This window comes from Oryzias latipes, chromosome 13, assembly GCF_053564925.1.
Source record: "Oryzias latipes strain Hd-rR chromosome 13, Olatipes_Hd-rR_3.1".
NCBI lineage: Eukaryota > Metazoa > Chordata > Actinopteri > Beloniformes > Adrianichthyidae > Oryzias > Oryzias latipes.
Genome location: NC_136249.1, coordinates 16,371,652 through 16,390,233, shown reverse-complemented (window position 1 = coordinate 16,390,233; position 18,582 = coordinate 16,371,652).

Here is an 18,582-nt window from a genome sequence, read left to right as displayed (position 1 = left end):
GAGAAGCCACTCCCAGCATTTAGATGTCAGTAATTGTGAAACAACTCCTAACCATTTAAAAACTGTTTATGTAATCAGATTAGCAGACCTCATGACTACATTTTGATGGTTTATTTAGTAGATCTAGAACTCAAAGTGAACCCAAATTTTCTTTTACCTTGTTAGAAGGAAATGATCATGAGTGAGCGCTCTTTCTGCCAAATAATGAAATTCTAAAAATATCAATGATCCATGCATCAAAACAGCATGAACATGTTGATCCTATCCTAATTCACTCTATAGGCCATCATTGATTAGCCTCTGTGTGGGCTGTAAACACCGGAGGTTTATTTATAAATGACAGACAGGACTGTTTTTGTCCAGACAGTTTTTAAAAGGTTGTTGGCTGGCATTTTGGGTGAGGAGAATTGTGTCAATCCTTTCATTTTTAGAAATAGATTAAATACAGATTTATACTGTATTTTGTATACCAACAATTCACTTATAGCATTGACCCCAGGTAAATCTTTTTTTAGTCCTCTGCTTTAAACCCTCCCCCAGCGTTAAAAGAGTACAAGAGTCCCAATTTGCTTTTAGATCAAATTAGTGAAAGGGGGCAGACCATACAGTCATTTAAGAGGAGTAGCTTAAAAATACAAGCAAAGCAGTGTCCCAATGTCCTGTATTCCTCCTTACTAATGTATAAAACTACCACAATGATGCTGATCATGTGGTATACTCAAATCGAGTTCAAATCTAATCTAAAATCATAGCAGGATTATCAAAACGTAACTTTTTTGGGTTGAGAAAAACAGTCAACATTTTGTAATAAAAGCTGAACACTGTGTTCAGTTCTCTTCATGCTTAACTCCTGGTATGGGTTAGCCCTGCTGCGATCTCACTCAAGAAACAGATCATTTGAATTACAGTGCCCTCTTGTATTAAAATGTTGAAATTCTATACTATGAATTGTACTTTTCACGATTAGTATAGTAGTTCCTGGCTATTTTGTGGTTCACCTTTTGCGGTCCCACTGATTCTTTTCAGTACAATTTTGCATGCTTTTTTTGTTTATACAGCGCATTGTGTTCTGCATCTTGATTGGCTGTGGACCTTGTCAATCAAATTTCCTCCATGGCGCGTCTTCTGTACTGCCTAAGAAAAGGGGATAAAGTGTGTAGTGAGGGGTTTTTCTACTGTAAAATATCTGTATTCCTACTTTGTGGAGTTCAGCTATCGCAGTTTATTTTTAGAGCTTCAGTCCTGCGATAAACGAGGAGCTAAATGTAATCGATAAAAGATTAAGTCTATAGATATAGCAGAAATTGATTCTCTTGAATTTCCAGAGGCAAACATTTTATTTAACATTTACACTTATCAAAGTGAAGTACACTAGTGACCCTGGGATGAGCGGTCTAAAAACTTGTAACACTAATTCAGGACTGAGTAAGCCAAGCATCTTTTTGTTTATCGAATGGAAATTTCAGTTGGATGTATATTTTCATCTGGCTGACATAAAGCTCACTCCAGAAAATGTGGATGCACTTTTGTCCCTACAAAGCAACATATAAACTGGACTCATAATGAAAAAGTATACTGCATGAAAATGACTAACATGCTCATAAAAAAACTGTTCCGTGAACAAATAAAATGCACCTTTGTATTTGGGTTTATTTGACTGTGGTAACCATGGTATGAATTGTTGAAAATCTAGAAACAGGGACTTGGCAGCTGATCTAAAACTGAATAGGGACCAGATTAAGATAGAAATGTAAGGGAGTGGGGATAGGTGTAGGAGTCATAATAGGGAGAGCAGGAAAGGATAATTTCTTAAACTCTGGTGTGGGAGCGAGATAGGACATGATTTCGCTCTGTGGGAGTGAGACGTCATTCTAGCGGCCTGTACACAAAATAAAATACCAAAAGACAAAAACTCCCAATGATTCTTCATGATAAATCACGTGGAATCTAGACATTGCTGAGCAAGGCAATTAACAGTTATCACTGAAAGGTCACAGAGGAGATGTTACAGACTGTCAGCACTCAGAGCTATCAGTAAAGAGATAGAACTTTAGAACTTTCGATAGATGAACTTTGGCAGTTTCAGATTGATTTTGCTGAATGCAAAAGGGAAAAACAACATGGCGGCTTCATAATCAGGATAATATTTCTATTTAATGTAAGTTTTCAAGTTATAAACTGAATCACTCGCTCTAGTTTCCAGATAGAGTCAATTGTAACACCTTGAACCTGCCAAGACCAGGATCTGCAGCATCTAAGTTCTGGGAGTGAATTAGTCTCTTCAGTCTGATGCCGTTAGGATGAAATCATGATTTGGAAATACTAATCACCAAAAGAGGAACTCACACCATTGCTATGATCCACTTGGTTTATAATATTCCTAAAGAAAAGCTCCACTTGTTCTGAAACAGATTTTGACAGGTCCTAAAGTAAAACCAGAAAGTCATGTGCAACATATTTTTGTCATACCTTTTTTTATTTTATTGCTGTAAAATCTAAAATGGAATTAATTTTGCTTAAGTAAATTTATGGTAAACGCCTCCCATCCCTCCTCTTTTACCAGATTTACGAGAACTGTTGCTCATAGTGAACTTCTTTGTGCAACATGACCTTTAAACAGCGTGGGATGTTTGCACTGGTCCTACAAACGGACAATGACCTTGTTTCCAGGATCGAAGTTGAATTTTTCTGTAAGTTCGTTTTTGTAAATTGATAAGATTAAATGCAAATTCACGGCTTACGTCTGAAAGTAAATATGTTTATCTTTAAATAAAAGTCAAGCTGGCAGTTTGCCTCTTGGCAGCCAAAAAGGTAAACTGTTTTGACAGTTAAGGCTACACAGAATAAAATTGAAGTGACTTCAATCCGTTTAAAGCTTGTGTGCATTTCTAAGTCAAAGTGGCATCTACAGAAATGAATAATGTTGTCTTTAAATATATTATATCATCTCCTTTTTTTACTGATGTGTCGATAGAACATTAAAGACCTCCACGGGGAGGGTTAACCTGCTTTTAGACTTTACAGGAACCATAGTTTCCTTCTTCTTTCTTGCAGTATGTGTTGGGTTCGGTACTTCCATTACATTCCAGGAATGCCTGCCTTCATTGTCTGCCTACATTACCCTTGATTAGATTAACTGTGTTATCACCAGAATTATGTTCACCGATAAAAAGCTAAAAAGCAGAGAAAGTTGGAAACAATAGAGGGAGGAAAGGTCTGAGGACTGGCATTGGGAAACTTCTAGCTGCACAACCTCAGGTCAAACAGGTCATAGCAGTTTATCTAACCATTATTGGAGCATTGGAGTGTGTGAACAGCAAGCAAATGGCCTAAAAAACAGCACGTCTAACTTTAATTGGCTTAAATTTACGCGTGTAGTTTAAAGATTTAACGAGTAGAAAAGCAGTTATTTTTTATCTATATACTTTACCCTTCCACAAATGTTTGTTTATGAGTGACACACCAACAGTGGGAATAGTGGAATGTACAGGCAAACGTTTAGGATGGTATGCTTGGTTTTTTTTGCATTAGAAGCTGCTGAAAAGCTAACTGGCATCAATTCAATTAGCTGAAATTTTTTTTAAGCCAAACGTTAAAACAGAAAGACAGTATGGGGGAGGAAAAAAGCCTTTGAGTTTAAAAAAAAAACAAAAAACAAAAAACTACAGAGACAGACACAGGTCTGGGTACCAGCTCAGAAGGTAAAAAGTTGGCATCTGTTCAATTAATCTGCCGAATGGGAGATTGTTTCTTTTTTTTTATAAACATATGTTTATTAAAGATTTTGTCATAACACAACATACATTTGAACAACCACTGAGATGAAAAAACAAACAAACAGGAAGAAAACAATCAAAAAAAACAAAAAACAGACAAAAACCAGGGGAAGAAATGAGAGTCTATAAAGGAAACTTAATATTACACTGCAATTTGAAAAAATCCTTTCCAAGCAATAAAGAAAAAAATAAATAAAAAGGACTGGCACAATTAACTCCGTTGTGGGCGGGTTGTGTAATGTTTTAGTATTACACTCTTTGAACAACAAAAGGTCATTCCGTAGTTTATTCCTTGTTTTAAGGTAAACATTTAAAAAGCTGATATAAAGACAAGAACACCAAAGCCAGAGACATCTATTCAGCTTCGTCATGTACTGTATCCTCTCAATGTGGCACCGCCTGCCTGGTAATTAAATGGTAAATGGCGTATACTTGTATCGCGCTTTTCTACTTTCTTCGAAGGCCCAAAGCGCTTTACAGTCACAGGGCCATTCACCCATTCACAAAAACATTCACACACTGGTGGTGGCTCCGCTGCCGAACACTGGCACCAACCCAACAGTGTCTTGCCAAAGGACACATCGACATATGGCCGGGCATATTCTTATATGAGCCCACCCACAATTAATGGAAAGGTAAAACGATTGGCTAGAATTGTACAGAAACAGAATAAAAAACATGTTATTGACATGTCCTAAACAAAGCACCAAAATGAAGCACAAACATCCGCGTTTTTGCTCATTAGTACCAGTACCAACTTGACACAGAGTTTTGGTATATTCCCTACTAATGACTACCAGGATGGCGTAAGGGCACTGTACCACAGCATCATGGGTACGGTGCCCCTACGCCATGGTTTGTCATGGGTATGTCAGAGGTGCAAACTACTTACATTAGCCTTACAGATATCACAACACAATACCATGTGCACAACAGTCGTGCACAAGATATAAACCAAAAATTAAAGCTACAAGTAGCATTTAGCGGGCCCGAGCACGTGCGACCGCCTGGCACGAGCGACCGCCCCGTGAGCAACGCCCTGCTCGAGCCATTCTCGTCGTTCTTTCTTGTCCATTCTGGAGCTCCAAGCTAATGTCAATATGAAAGCAGCCTGTGGGGGGGGTGGGGGGTGGGGGGGACTGTAATCTGTTGCCTTAAGGGACAAAGACTTTTGCATATAGCATGAACGAGTGAGTGAATGAGCAACGCCCTGCTCGAGCCGTTTTGTGTCGTTCTTCCTTCTGCATTCTGGAGCTGCAAGCTACATTTAACATGACAGCAGCATGTCGGCGGGGGGTGGGGGGGGCTGTTATCTGTTTCCTTTAAGGACTGAAATTTTTGCATATATTGTGAAAATAAAATTCAAACGAAGCCTTGATTAGACCTGCTCATTTTCTCATCCAGAAGAAAAACAAAAAACAAACAAACACACAGCTGTGCTGCACTGCTGCTGTCCAGAGAATCTTCAAACTGGATGCAAAACAACATGCGCTTTGCAAGATCCTGGTCCACCTGATCGGCCAAGTTATCAAACATAGCTGACACTTGTCTAGACATTGTAGTGGAAATTAATCACTTCTATTTTTCACATCTTTTGGTACAGTGTTAGTGATTATCATCATTGCTTGATTGACAACTTTTTAACATCATCAAGAAATCAACATCAAGAGAAGAACTATTGACAGAACTGCACTTACAAACAAATATAGGAGGAGTTGAAATGTATAACACGGTGAAGGACTTTTTGTGCAGAAAAAGGTACCATTAGAAAAGCTAGTAGCAGTGACTGCAGACGGGGCTCCTGCTATGATCAATAGACAAACAGGTTTCATCACTCACTGTAAAGCTGACCCAGACTTCCCAAAATGTCTGCATTACTGCTGCTTCATTCACCAGCAGGCCTTATGTGGAGAAGTGATTGGCTCTGGACACATAAAGACTCCTATTGTGAAAATCATAAAAAAAACCTCAGCTGCAAAGCAAAACAGCACAGGATTTTCAAGGTGCTATTGGAGGAAATGTCTGCTGAATATGGTGAATATGAATATGGTAAATATGAAATTGCATTTTTGACAAATTTTACTGGAAAACTAAACCACTTCAACTGTGATCTGCAAGGCAATGGCAAAACTATATTTTTTATGGAACAGCCTGCAGTGTTTCTTGTGGGGATCTTTTCTGCCAGGGCTTGCCGGCTTGGTCGGTGGTTGTTGCTGCAGTTGTCTTCCTTACTGGGGCAGCTGGAGTCAAACACAGCAGCCTCACAGCTGTGAAGTGGACCCCGTTGATGTTCCAGTCTGGGTGGGTGTTGTGGCGATGTTCCTATGGCCAGGCTGGCTCCTGGTATGAAGAGATTCCCAAATACCGTTTCTTAACCGCAGAGCCAAGCATGTGTTTACATGTTTAGGTCAAAAATGTGATGAATAGCTTCATGTTGTCTAGTGATGTAAGTTTTTAACCTAGTTAAACCTACACATGCCACCCTGTTACTAATCCAGTTGATATGGTTCTCCATCTGTGTCTAAGTGATATAATCAGAATCAGAATCGTTTATTGTCATTGTACATGGGGATACAATGAAATTGCAGCAGCCTTGGAGTGAAGGAGTTACATAAAATAAAAATAAAAATAGAATAGAAAAAGAAATACTGTATTTACAACTCTTAACAAAAAATGAACAATATGGACAGAAACTGATAAATATTAAATATTTGTGAATAAAATAGAATGGAATTACATGAGTTGCTGTGAGCACAGCTTAATAAATATCAAGTTATTGCACAGTGACCCGGTTAGACAGTCAGGATATTGCACGCATTGTAGTAAAATTAGAGTGAGGTGTGGTTGGTGGACGTATGTGCATTCCGTATAATAATTGCCTGTGGAAAAAAGCTGTTTCTTAGTCTGTTTGTCCTGGTTCTGATGGACCTGTACCTCCTTCCAGAGGGCAGCAGTTCAAACAGAGGGAAAGCAGAATGGGTGGAGTTAGTGGTGATGCTAGTCACTCTGCTGAGGCAGCGAGACTGGTAAATGTCCTTCAGTGAGGGGAGGGGGCAGCCGATGATCCTCTGCGCTGTCTTTACCACTCTCTGGAGACTCTGCCGTTCTGCTTCAGTGCGGTGGGAAAACCACACTGTGATGCCATAGGAAAGAATGCTCTCAATGGTTGAGCGGTAGAACGTTACCAGCAGCTCCTGGCTGACGTCGTTCCTCCTAAGTTTTCTCAGGAAGTGCAGGCGTTGCTGGGCCTTCCTGATGACAGTCATGGTGTTGTTAGACCATGTGAGGTCAGCAGAGATGGTGGTGCCCAGGAGGGTGAAGCTGTGGACCCTCTCCACACAGTTTCCATCGATGTAGAGTGGGGGTGGATCTGTTCTGTTTTTTCTGAAGTCCAGGATGATCTCCTTGGTCTTGGTGGTGTTCAGGATGAGGTTATTAGCCTGACACCACCTTGAGAGTTTCAGGACTTCGTCTCTGTAGGCCGTCTCGTCGTCCCCAGAGATCAGCCCCACCACAGTAGTGTCGTCTGCAAACTTCACCACGGTGTTGCTGGTGTGGGCTGGTCTGCAGTCTGCTGTGTACAGTGTGTACAGCAGAGGACTCAGCACACATCCCTGTGTGGAGCCTGTGCTCAGCGTCCGGGTGGAAGAGAGGTGGGGGTCAAGTTTGACTGTCTGTGGTCTGTTTGTCAGGAAGTCCTTGATCCACGAGCAAGTGAGTGGGTGGAGTCCTAGTTCAGACAGTTTGTTGACCAGAATGTCAGGAATGATTGTGTTAAAGGCTGAGCTATAGTCCACAAAGAGCATCCTGGCGTAGGTGTCTCTGTGTTCCAGGTGGCTCAGCGCAGTGTGGAGGGTGATGGAAATGGCATCATCCGTTGATCTGTTTGCTTTGTAAGCAAACTGGTGGGGGACGAAGATTGGAGGGAGGGAGTCTTTGATGTGTTCCAGGAGCAGCCGCTCCAGACACTTTGTGATGACAGCAGTGAGTGCAACTGGGCGGAAGTCCGTGAGGAAGGCTGTGGATGAGGACTTTTTGGGTATCGGGATGATAGTGGATGACTTCAGGCAAGCAGGGATGAAAGCCTGAGCTAGCGACAGGTTGAAGATTTTTGTGAAGACCTGGGAGAGTTGATCGGCGCAGGCCCGCAGAACCTTTCCGGGAACTCCATCAGGTCCCGCCGCTTTCCTGGGGTTAACCCTGCTGAACATCCGTGCCATCCATGCCACGTCCATAAAGGCATTGTTTTTATATTTAGAGCTCTAAGCAACCAAACAGTTGTCTATATAAAAGAGCTTTTACAATTGTGCACTTTTAGCAGGCTGAAAAAATTATCTTTTTAAAATTGCCATTTCAAATTTGGGTTTTAAATTTTGTGTTCCATTTTTCTGTTCTTGTATTGGAAGGATTTGTTATTATTTTGTTTAAAAGTGCTAAATATTGTATATACACATAATTTATTTAGAGAAATTTGCTATAGGTTGTGTTTTTTGGTTTTGTAGTTTAATTTCATTGGATTTATATTAAGGAAAAGAAGTTGCAGCATTGATTAAAAAAGGATAAAAGAGACATTTACTGTCTAAGTCTTATGTTACATCTGTAGAACTGTACTGAGAGTTGGGTTTTGTTTTGGAGCACATTCATATGTTTTGTTTGTAAAAAAAAAAGATAAAATATTAAGTTAATTGCATTTAACATGACTAGAAAAGCAATGATTATTCATAAAAATCTATGAAAGACATACAAAACAAATGAAAAAGCAGTCTGCCCTCCCTCTTGTGTCTAAACTATTGTCACCTCACTTCTGGGTTAGTTAGCATATGAACAGGCAGCTGGTGTGTGTGTGTGTGTGTGTGGGGGGGGGGGGGGGTGAAATTTGACTCCAGCAACAGGGCAGATTGAGGAGCAGGCTGCAGCATGAGGAAAAGACTGAAGCATGTAAGAGGAAATGACATCCTACAGTTGACCAGTTCATTTTATATCTGTAAAGAATATTCAAGAAGCATTTAACATGTTCAGCTATATGCGTGTGAAACTTGGTGTGGATATTTGAAGCATAAGTAATTTTAAAACACACTTGTTTGGAGTCCAGACGGAAAAAGCACAGGTTTTGGGATGAATCAGGATTTTTTAAAAATCATCTGTTTCACCTGGACTTCTGAAAAAAATATGGAAGGCAGCAAACACAGATCCCTACATTTAAAAAAATAAATGGTGTTGATATATGATGATTAAGTTATGAAAAATGATAGGTGTTTGTAGTTTTGCCTAAAAAGACGTTTTCGGACCTTTTTGGATGAAATGTTGTCTAAAAGTTCACCTGTAACTTCAATCATTCTGAATTTTTTTAGGAAGCAGTAGCACATAAATGCCTATTAAAGTGTAGTCTTTGGTGCTGATAACCTAAACAGAATTTATGCTAAAAATCTTTGTTCAGTCCAAAATTGCATAGGAAAAAAAGAGGTATGAAGTTTCTCATAGACCCTATTGTGTTACATATCAAAGCTGGAGGTTATTAAAGGCATCTAATTCTGAAATCTCAGCTTCCTGAGACAAACGGCTGATTTATAATAAATTTCTATTATTTGGGTGCACATAATCGACCACTTCCTGTTACGCAGGCACCGTCAGGTGTACACCCATGAAACTTCAGATTATGAGAGAGGACCCTTCTGCGTATCTCCAGTTTTAATTTCATGCACATCGGACAAAGCAAAGAGAAAATACAGGGCAGAATGTGCCCAATGCAATAACTAGGTGGCGCTATAGAGCTCGTCCAAGATTGTCATATCCATGGGTTCAGAATAGAAGCTTCATCATATCCATTGAATTTCAGTGAGATTGGACAAGGAATGTGCACGTGAGAGCAACTTTTGTGTGCATGGCGAGATGCCCAACTTTGCCGCTCTGTCACGACCACACCCCCGCATTGAAAGTTATGGTTTTTTGTCAGAGTAAACTTCAATGGCTTTTCAACAGGTGGATGTCATTTTCAGGTGTGTCGGCTCATCCTACTCAGAGCAGTGATGCTCCAAGTAAAACATGTCATTTCATCTTGCCAGCAGGTGGCGCTACACTTTTTCCGGATTCTTTCACTGCAGATGTGTTCAGAGTCAGACTAAAATCATGCATATCAATTTTGGATCAGATTGGAATATGCATGGCTGAGTTATGGCCATTTTTCTTTTCATGGCGTGTTTTCGAAATGACCTCCAAGTTCGACGCGCCGCCACGGTCACAAACATCCGTAATACTTTTAAAGCTTCGCAATTTAACATCGGACATGGGTCTAGTTTACAAAACCAAAGTTTGGAGTCATTACTCTCAAATCTCTAGGAGGAGTTCGTTCTAGAGCGAGGCCTGCAAATGACCAAAATACAGCAAAAATGACATATTGACACCAATATAGCAGACTTCCTGTGCGACTGACAGCTTGGTACCAAGAGACTTTTTTGTAGGTTTCCATCTGATGAACATGTCCTGAAAAAATCAAGCTTGTATGTTAAAGCATATGCGGGGGCTCGGGACAAATGTCACTGTAGGTGGCGCTGTCGAGCCGTTTTTGTGCGCCCATGCCAATCTCCTGTAAAATACGAAATTTTTCGCGACTCCTGATGTGTGTGCCAAATTTGGTGAGTTTTGGGGTATGTTAAAGGCCTCAAAAAGGCGACTCTTCCGTCGGAAGAAAAAGAATAATAATAATAATTAAAGCTACAAGTAGCATTTAGCGGGCCCGAGCACGTGCGACCGCATGGCACGAGCGACCGCCCCGTGAGCAACGCCCTGCTCGAGCCATTCTCGTCATTTTTTCTTGTCCATTCTGGAGCTCCAAGCTAATGTTAATATGACAGCAGCCTGTGGGGGGGGGGGCTGTAATCTGTTGCCTTAAGGGACAAAGACTTTTGCATATAGCGTGAAAAAAATTCTTAAATCTAAGCCTTATCAGATTCAGAAACAAACAATGATGATAATTGCTATCACTGTCCCTAAGGATGAGAACAATAGAACTCATCTAATTTCCACTACAATGTCTAGATGAGTGTCAGCTATGTCTGATAACTTGTCAATTAGCTGGACCGGGATCTTGCAAAGTGCAGGTGGTTTAACGTCCAGTGTGATGAGTCTGTGGACGGCAACAGTACAGCATAGCTTTTGGTTTCCACAAGAGAAGAACTCCTGACACATGTACCCTAACTGACAACTACAAGAGGAATTGAAATGTATAACACGGTGAAGGAGTTTTTGTGCAGAAAAAGGTACAATTAGAAAAGCTGGTAGCCATGCCTGCAGACGAGTCTCCTGCTATGATCAATAGACAAACAGGTTTCATAACTCATTGTAAAGCTGACCCAGACTTTCCAAAATGTCTGCATTACTGCTGCTTCATTCACCAGTAGGCCTTATTTGTAGAAGTGATTGGCTCTGGACACATAATGACTCCTATTGTGAAAATAATAGACAACCTCAGCTGTTTTTTTTTGGTGCTGATATCCTAAACAGAAGTTATGATAAAAATATTTGTTTGAGTCAAAATGTCCAAAAAGTTGCTTTCAGTCAAATGTTTCTCGTAGCCCCTATAGTGGTGCTTATCAAACTTGGAGCTTTGTAAGACGCATCTAACTCTGAAATCTCAGCTTCCTGAGACAAACGGCTGACTTATATGAGGCTTTTTTCTATGACTGCAACACAATCGAGCACTTCCTGTTTGGCAGTGGCTTACGCAGGCACCGTCAGGTGTACACCCATGAAACTTTAGATGATGAGAGAACGCCCTTCTGAGTATCTCCAGTTTTAATTTCATGCACATCGGACAAAGCACAGAGAAAATACAGGGCACAATGTGCCCCATGCAATAACTAGGTGGCGCTATAGAGCTCGTCCAAAGTTGTCATATACATGGGTTCAGAATGGAAGCTTCATCAAATCTATTTAATTTGAGGGAGATTGGAGAAGAAATGTGTACGAGAGCAACATTTGTGTATGGCTAGATGCCCGACTTCACCGCTCTGTCACGACCACACCCCCGCTTTGAAAGATATGGTTTTTTATCAGAGTAAACTTCAATTGCTTTTCAACAGGTGGACGTCATTTTGAGGTGTGTCTGCTCATCCAACTTGGAGCAGTGATGCTCCAAGTCAAACATGTCATTTCCTGTTGCCAGCAGGTGGCGCTACACCTGTTCCGGATTCTTCCACTGCAGATGTGTTCAGAGTCAGACTACAATCATGCACATCACGTTTGGATCAAATTGGATTATGCATGGCTGAGTAATGGCCATTTTCCTTTTCATGGCGTGATTTCGAAACGACCTCCAATTTTGACGCGCCGCCACAGTCACAAACAACCGTAAAAATGTAAAAGCTTCACAATTTAAGATTGGACATGTGTTTAGTTTACAAAACAAAAGTCTGGAGTCATTATTCACAAATCTCTAGGAGGAGTTCGTTCTAGAACGAGGCCTGCAAATGACCAAAATACAGCAAAAATGACATATTGACATCAATATAGCAGACTTCCTGTGCGACTGACAGCTTGGTACCAAGAGACTTTTTTGTAGGTTTTCATTTGATGAATATGTCCTATAAAATTCAAGCTTGTATGTTAAAGAACACGGCGGGGCTCGCGAAAACAAAGATTGTCGGTGGCGCTTTTGAGCCGTTTTTGTGCACCCATGCGAGTGCTGTATATCTAAGTTGGAGATATGTAAGAAGCATCACATTCTGAAATCTCAGCCTCGTGATACAAACGGCTGATTTTTTATGAATTTTTCATTATCTGACTGCAACGCAATCAACCACTTCCTGTTTGGCGGTGCCTTACGCAGGCACCGTCAGATGTACAGCCATGAAACTTGAGATAATGAGAGAAGAGCCTTCTGAGTATCTCCAGTTTTAATTTCATGCACATCGGAAAAAGCACATAGAAAATACAGGGCAGAATGTGCCCTATGCAATAACTAGGTGGCGCTATAGAGCTCGTCCAAAGTTGTCATATCCATGGGTTCAGAATGGAAGCTTCATCATATCCATTGAAATTCAGTGAGATTGGACAAGGAATGTGCACATGAGAGTAACATTTGTGTGCATGGCGAGACGCCCAACTTTGCCGCTCTGTCACGACCACACCCCCGCATTGAAAGTTATGGCTTTTTATCAGAGTAAACTTCAATGGCTTTTCAACAGGTGGACATCATTTTGAGGTGTGTCGGCTCATCCTACTTGGAGCAGTGATGCTCCAAGTCAAACATGTCATTTCCTGCTGCCAGCAGGTGGCTCTACACTTGTTCCAGATTCTTCCACTGCAGATGTGTTCAAAGTCAGACTACAATCATGCACATCAACTTTGGATCAGATTGGATTTTGCATGGCTGAGTAATGGCCATTTTTCTTTTCATGGCGTGTTTTCAAAATGACCTCCAAGTTCGACGCGCCGCCACGGTCACAAACATCCGTAATACCTTTAAAGCTTCGCAATTTAACATCAGACATGGGTCTAGTTAACAAAACCAAAGTTTGGAGTCATTATTCATAAATCTCTAGGAGGAGTTCGTTCTAGAAGGGGGCCTACAAATGTCCAAAATAGAGCAAAAATGACATATTGACACCAATATAGCAGACTTCCTGTGCGACTGACAGCTTGGTACCAAGAGACTTTTTTGTAGGTTTCCATCTGATGAACATGTCCTGAAAAAATCAAGCTTGTATGTCAAAGCATATGCGGGGGCTCGGGACAAATGTCACTGTAGGTGGCGCTGTCGAGCCGTTTTTGTGCGCCCATGCCAATCTCCTGTAAAATACGAAATTTTTCGCAACTCCTGATGTGTGTGCCAAATTTGGTGAGTTTTGGGGTATGTTAAAGGCCTCAAAAAGCCGACTCTTCCGTCGGAAGAAAAAGAATAATAATAATTAAAGCTACAAGTAGCATTTAGCGGGCCCGAGCACGTGCGACCGCATGGCACGAGCGACCGCCCCGTGAGCAACGCCCTGCTCGAGCCATTCTCGTCGTTTTTTCTTGTCCATTCTGGAGCTCCAAGCTATTGTTAATACGACAGCAGCCTGGGGGGGGGGGGGGGGGGGGGGGGGCTGTAATCTGTTGCCTTAAGGGACAAAGACTTTTGCATATAGCATGAAAAAAATTCAAGCAATGATGATAATTGCTATCACTGTCCCTAAGGATGAGAACAATAGAACTCATTCAATTTCCACTACAATGTCTAGATGAGTGTCAGCTATGTCTGATAACTTGGCCAATTAGCTGGACCGGGATCTTGCAAAGTGCAGGTGGTTAACGTCCAGTGTGATGAGTCTGTGGACGGCAACAGTACAGCATAGCTTTTGGTTTCCGCAAGAGAAGAACTCCTGACACATCTGCCCTAACAGACAACTACAAGAGGAGTTGAAATGTATAACACGGTGAAGGAGTTTTTGTGCAGAAAAAGGTACAATTAGAAAAGCTGGTAGCAGTGACTGCAGATGGGACTCCTGCTATGATCAATAGACAAACAGGTTTCATCACTCACTGTAAAGCTGACCCAGACTTTCCAAAATGTCTGCTTTACTGCTGCGTCATTCACCAGCAGGCCTTATGTGCAGAAGTGATTGGCTCTGGACATATAATGACTCTTATTCTGAAAATCGTAAACAACCTCAGCTGCAAAGCAAAACAGCACAGGATTTTTAAGGTGCTATTGGAGGAGATGTCTGTTGAATATGGTGAATATGAACATTGTGAATCTGAACTTGCATTCTTGACTGACATTACTGGAAAACTAAACCACTTGATCTGCGAGCTGCAAGACAATGGCAAAACTATTTTTTTTTGACCAGCCTGCCTTAGCCAGTGTTTTTCTTGTGGGGATCTTTTCTGCCAGGGCTTGTCAGCTTGGTCAGTGGATGTTGCTGCAGTTGTCTCCCTTGCTGGGACAGCTGGAGTTAAACACAGCAGCTCACGGCTCTGAAGTGGACCCCGTTGCTGTCCCAGTCTGGATGGGCACTGTGGCGATGTTCCAATGGCCAGGCTGGCTCCTGGTATAAAGAGATTCCCAAATACCATTTCCTAACCGCAGAGCCAAGGATGTGTTTACATGTTTAGGTCAAAAATGTGATGGACAGCTTCATGTTGTCTAAACATGCCACCCTGTTATTAATCCAGTTGATATGGTTCTCCATCTGTGTCTAGGTGATAGAAAAGCATTTTTTTTTTATATTTAGAGCTCTAAGCAAACAAACAGTTGTCTATATAAAAGAGCTTTTACAATTGTGCACTTTTAGCAGGTCTCTGAGTTCATGTGACCAATGTATGGTGGATTTTCACAGACCTTGTTTAAAACTGAAGGTGAGAGAGACTTAGAGAAATGGCTTCATTGTTCTGGAGTTCTTTGTTTCATCCACAGAAGAGTAAAATTGGTGATTGATTTTGAAAAGCTGCTGAAAAAAGTATCTTTTTCAAATTGCAATTTCTAACTTGGGTTTTACATTTTGTGTTCCATTTTTTGTGCTTTAATTGGGAAGCATTTGTTATTTGTTTGGTGTTTTTAAGGTTCTGCAAATATACACATCATTTTTTAGAGACATTTGTTATCAGTTGTGTTTGTTGATTTGTAGTTTAATTTCATTGGATGTATAGATGTCGTGTGGGGGGGAGGCTCGAGAGCAGGTAGGACCCAGGCGCAGAGACGGGAGGCAAACGGGTTCAGGGCAAGTGGGTTTATTTAACTAACAAAAAGCGCTGCAGAGCAGGATGACAAAACTAAAAACAAAAACTTACTGTGGCAAGGGACATGGACGCCAGACAAGAAGACGTGATCAACATGAGCAGAAGTTAATGGACCAGCACAGGAGGAAGGCAGAGACAAGACTTATATACAGACAGGGCAGACAAGACACAGGTGAACACGATTAGGGCAGATGGGGACCAAAGGAAGTAAAACTCAAGAAACATGACAAGACAGGAAACCTTTCAAAATAAAACAGGAAACAGAACCAAACAAGACAGAACAAGAACTAAAGCGAAAAAAAAGACAACAAACTGAAACCATGACAATAGAAAGGAAAAGAAGTTCAAACATTGATTGTAAAAAAGGATATAAGAGATAAAAAAAAAAAGAAAAAGGAAAAGAAAAAAGATAAAATATTGATTTAATTGCATTTTGAATGAATAAAAAACAATGATTAATAGAATCAGAATCAGAATCAGGAATCAGAAAAAGTTTTATTGCCAGGTTCAGTAGAGCGCACTTTACAAAACGAGGAATTTGACTTGATGTATAGTGCAATTAAGAATACGTTAAAAATTAAGTTAACAACAACAACACACTATATACAATAGAGTAAGGTGAATTAAAGTGGGAGCACAGATGGGCTGGGATGGTGGGGCCTGTAAGTGGCACCGACAGTCCTTTGGTGGGCGGGGGGGGGGGGGGGGGGGGGGGTCACCTGGGGGAGTTGGGGTTCTGTTCAGCAGGCTGGCTGCAGTGGGGAAGAAGCTGTTCTTGTGGCGCGAGGTCCTGGTCCTGATGGACCGGAGCCTCTTGCCAGAAGGGAGGGGCCGAAAGAGATTATGTCCTGGATGAGAGGGGTTGGCTACAATCCTGGCTGCCCGCCTCCAGGTCCTGGAGATGTGCAGCTCCTGGAGAGACGGGAGGTGGCAGCCGATCACCTTCTCTGCTGAGTGGATGACGCGTTGCAGCTTGGCCTTGTCTCTGGCCGTGGCCGCAGCGAACCTGACTGTGATGGAGGACGTGAGGGTGGATTCGATGATGGCGGTGTAAAAGTCTACCAGCATCTTTTCAGGGAGGTGAAACTTCTTCAGCTGCCTCAGGAAGTACATCCTCTGCTGGACCTTCTTAGTGATGGAGCTGATGTTCTGCTCCCACTTGAGGTCCTGGCTGATGATGGTTCCCAGGAAGCAGAAGGACTCCACAGAGGTCATCGGGGAGTCACAGAGGATGACAGGGGGGAGGGGGGCTGGGGCCTTCCTGAAGTCCACTGTCATCTCCACTGTCTTCAGAGCATTAAGCTCCAGGTTGTTAGCGCTGCACTATGACACCAGCCTGGCTATTTCACTCCTGTAGGCCGACTCATCTCCGTCAGAGATGAGGCCGATGAGTGTGGTGTCGTCAGCAAACTTCAGGAGTTTGACAGACAGGTGACCAGCTGTGCAGCTGTTTGTGTACAGGGAGAGTAACAGGGGTGAAAGGACACAGCCCTGGGGGGATCCGGTGCTTGTGGTCCGAGTATCTGAGAAGAGCTTCCCCAGCCTCACATACTGCTGTCTGTCCGTCAGGAAGTCTGTGATCCACCTGCAGGTGGAGTCAGGCACATTCATCTTGGAGAGTTTTTAATACTAAAGATGTATGAAAGACATACCGAAAAAATATGTCTTTCAGTGTTTAACTGGCTGTCTTTGGATTATGCATGCCTGAATAATGGTCATTCTTACTCCTCATCTCTCTGTTCACTGCTTGCTAATTTACATAGCAGGGGTCCCAGCAGGAGGGGGCGGGGTTGTAACACGACTCCTTCAGCAGAGCCAGGCTGAGAGAGGCTTTGACATGTAAGATGTTAGATGTTAGAATGCCAGATGTTAGAATGACCAGTTCATTTTATATCTATGAAAATATTCAGGTAGCTATGGGACATGTTTAGCTATAGGTCTGTGAAAATTGGTGTCGATTGTTGAAACATAAGTTACCATAAAAAAATGTTTGTTTGGAGTCTAGACAGATTTAACACAGGTTTTTGGATGAAAAAGGATTTTTTATAAATCATCTGTTACACTTTTAAGTCTGAAAAAAATATGGAAGGCAGCAAACACAGATCCCTACCGTTTTTAATTTTTTTGTGCTGATATTTGAAAGATAAGTTATGCAAAAAAATAGGTGTTTGCAGTTTTGCCTAAAAAGACGTTTTCGGACCTTTTTGGATGAAATGATGTCTAAAAGTTCACCTGTAACTTCAATAATTCTGAATTTTTTTAGGAAGCAGTAGCACATAAATGCCTATGAAAGTTGAATTCTTGGTGCTGATAACCTAAACAGAATTTATGCTAAAAATCTTTGTTCAGTCCAAAATTTCATTAAAAAAATCAAGTGATGAAGTTTCTCGTAGACCCTATAGTGTTACATATCAAAGCTGGAGGTTATTAAAGGCATCTAATTCTGAAATCTCAGCTTCCTGAGACAAACGGCTGATTTATAATAAATTTCTATTATTTGGGTGCACATAATCGACCACTTCCTGTTACGCAGGCACCGTCAGGTGTACACCCATGAAACTTTACATGATGAGAGAGGACCCTTCTGAGTATCTCCAGTTTTAATTTCATGCACATCGGACAAAGCAAAGAGAAAATACAGGGCAGAATGTGCCCAATGCAATAACTAGGTGGCGCTATAGAGCTCGTCCAAGATTGTCATATCCATGGGTTCAGAATAGAAGCTTCATCATATCCATTGAATTTCAGTGAGATTGGACAAGGAATGTGCACGTGAGAGCAACTTTTGTGTGCATAGCGAGATGCCCAACTTTGCCGCTCTGTCACGACCACACCCCCGCATTGAAAGTTATGGTTTTTTGTCAGAGTAAACTTCAATGGCTTTTCAACAGGTGGACGTCATTTTCAGGTGTGTCGGCTCATCCTACTCGGAGTAGTGATGCTCCAAGTAAAACATGTCATTTCCTCTTGCCAGCAGGTGGCGCTACACTTTTTCCAGATTTTTTCACTGCAGATGTGTTCAGAGTCAGACTACAATCATGCACATCAATTTTGGATCAGATTGGATTATGCATGGCTGAGTAATGGCCAT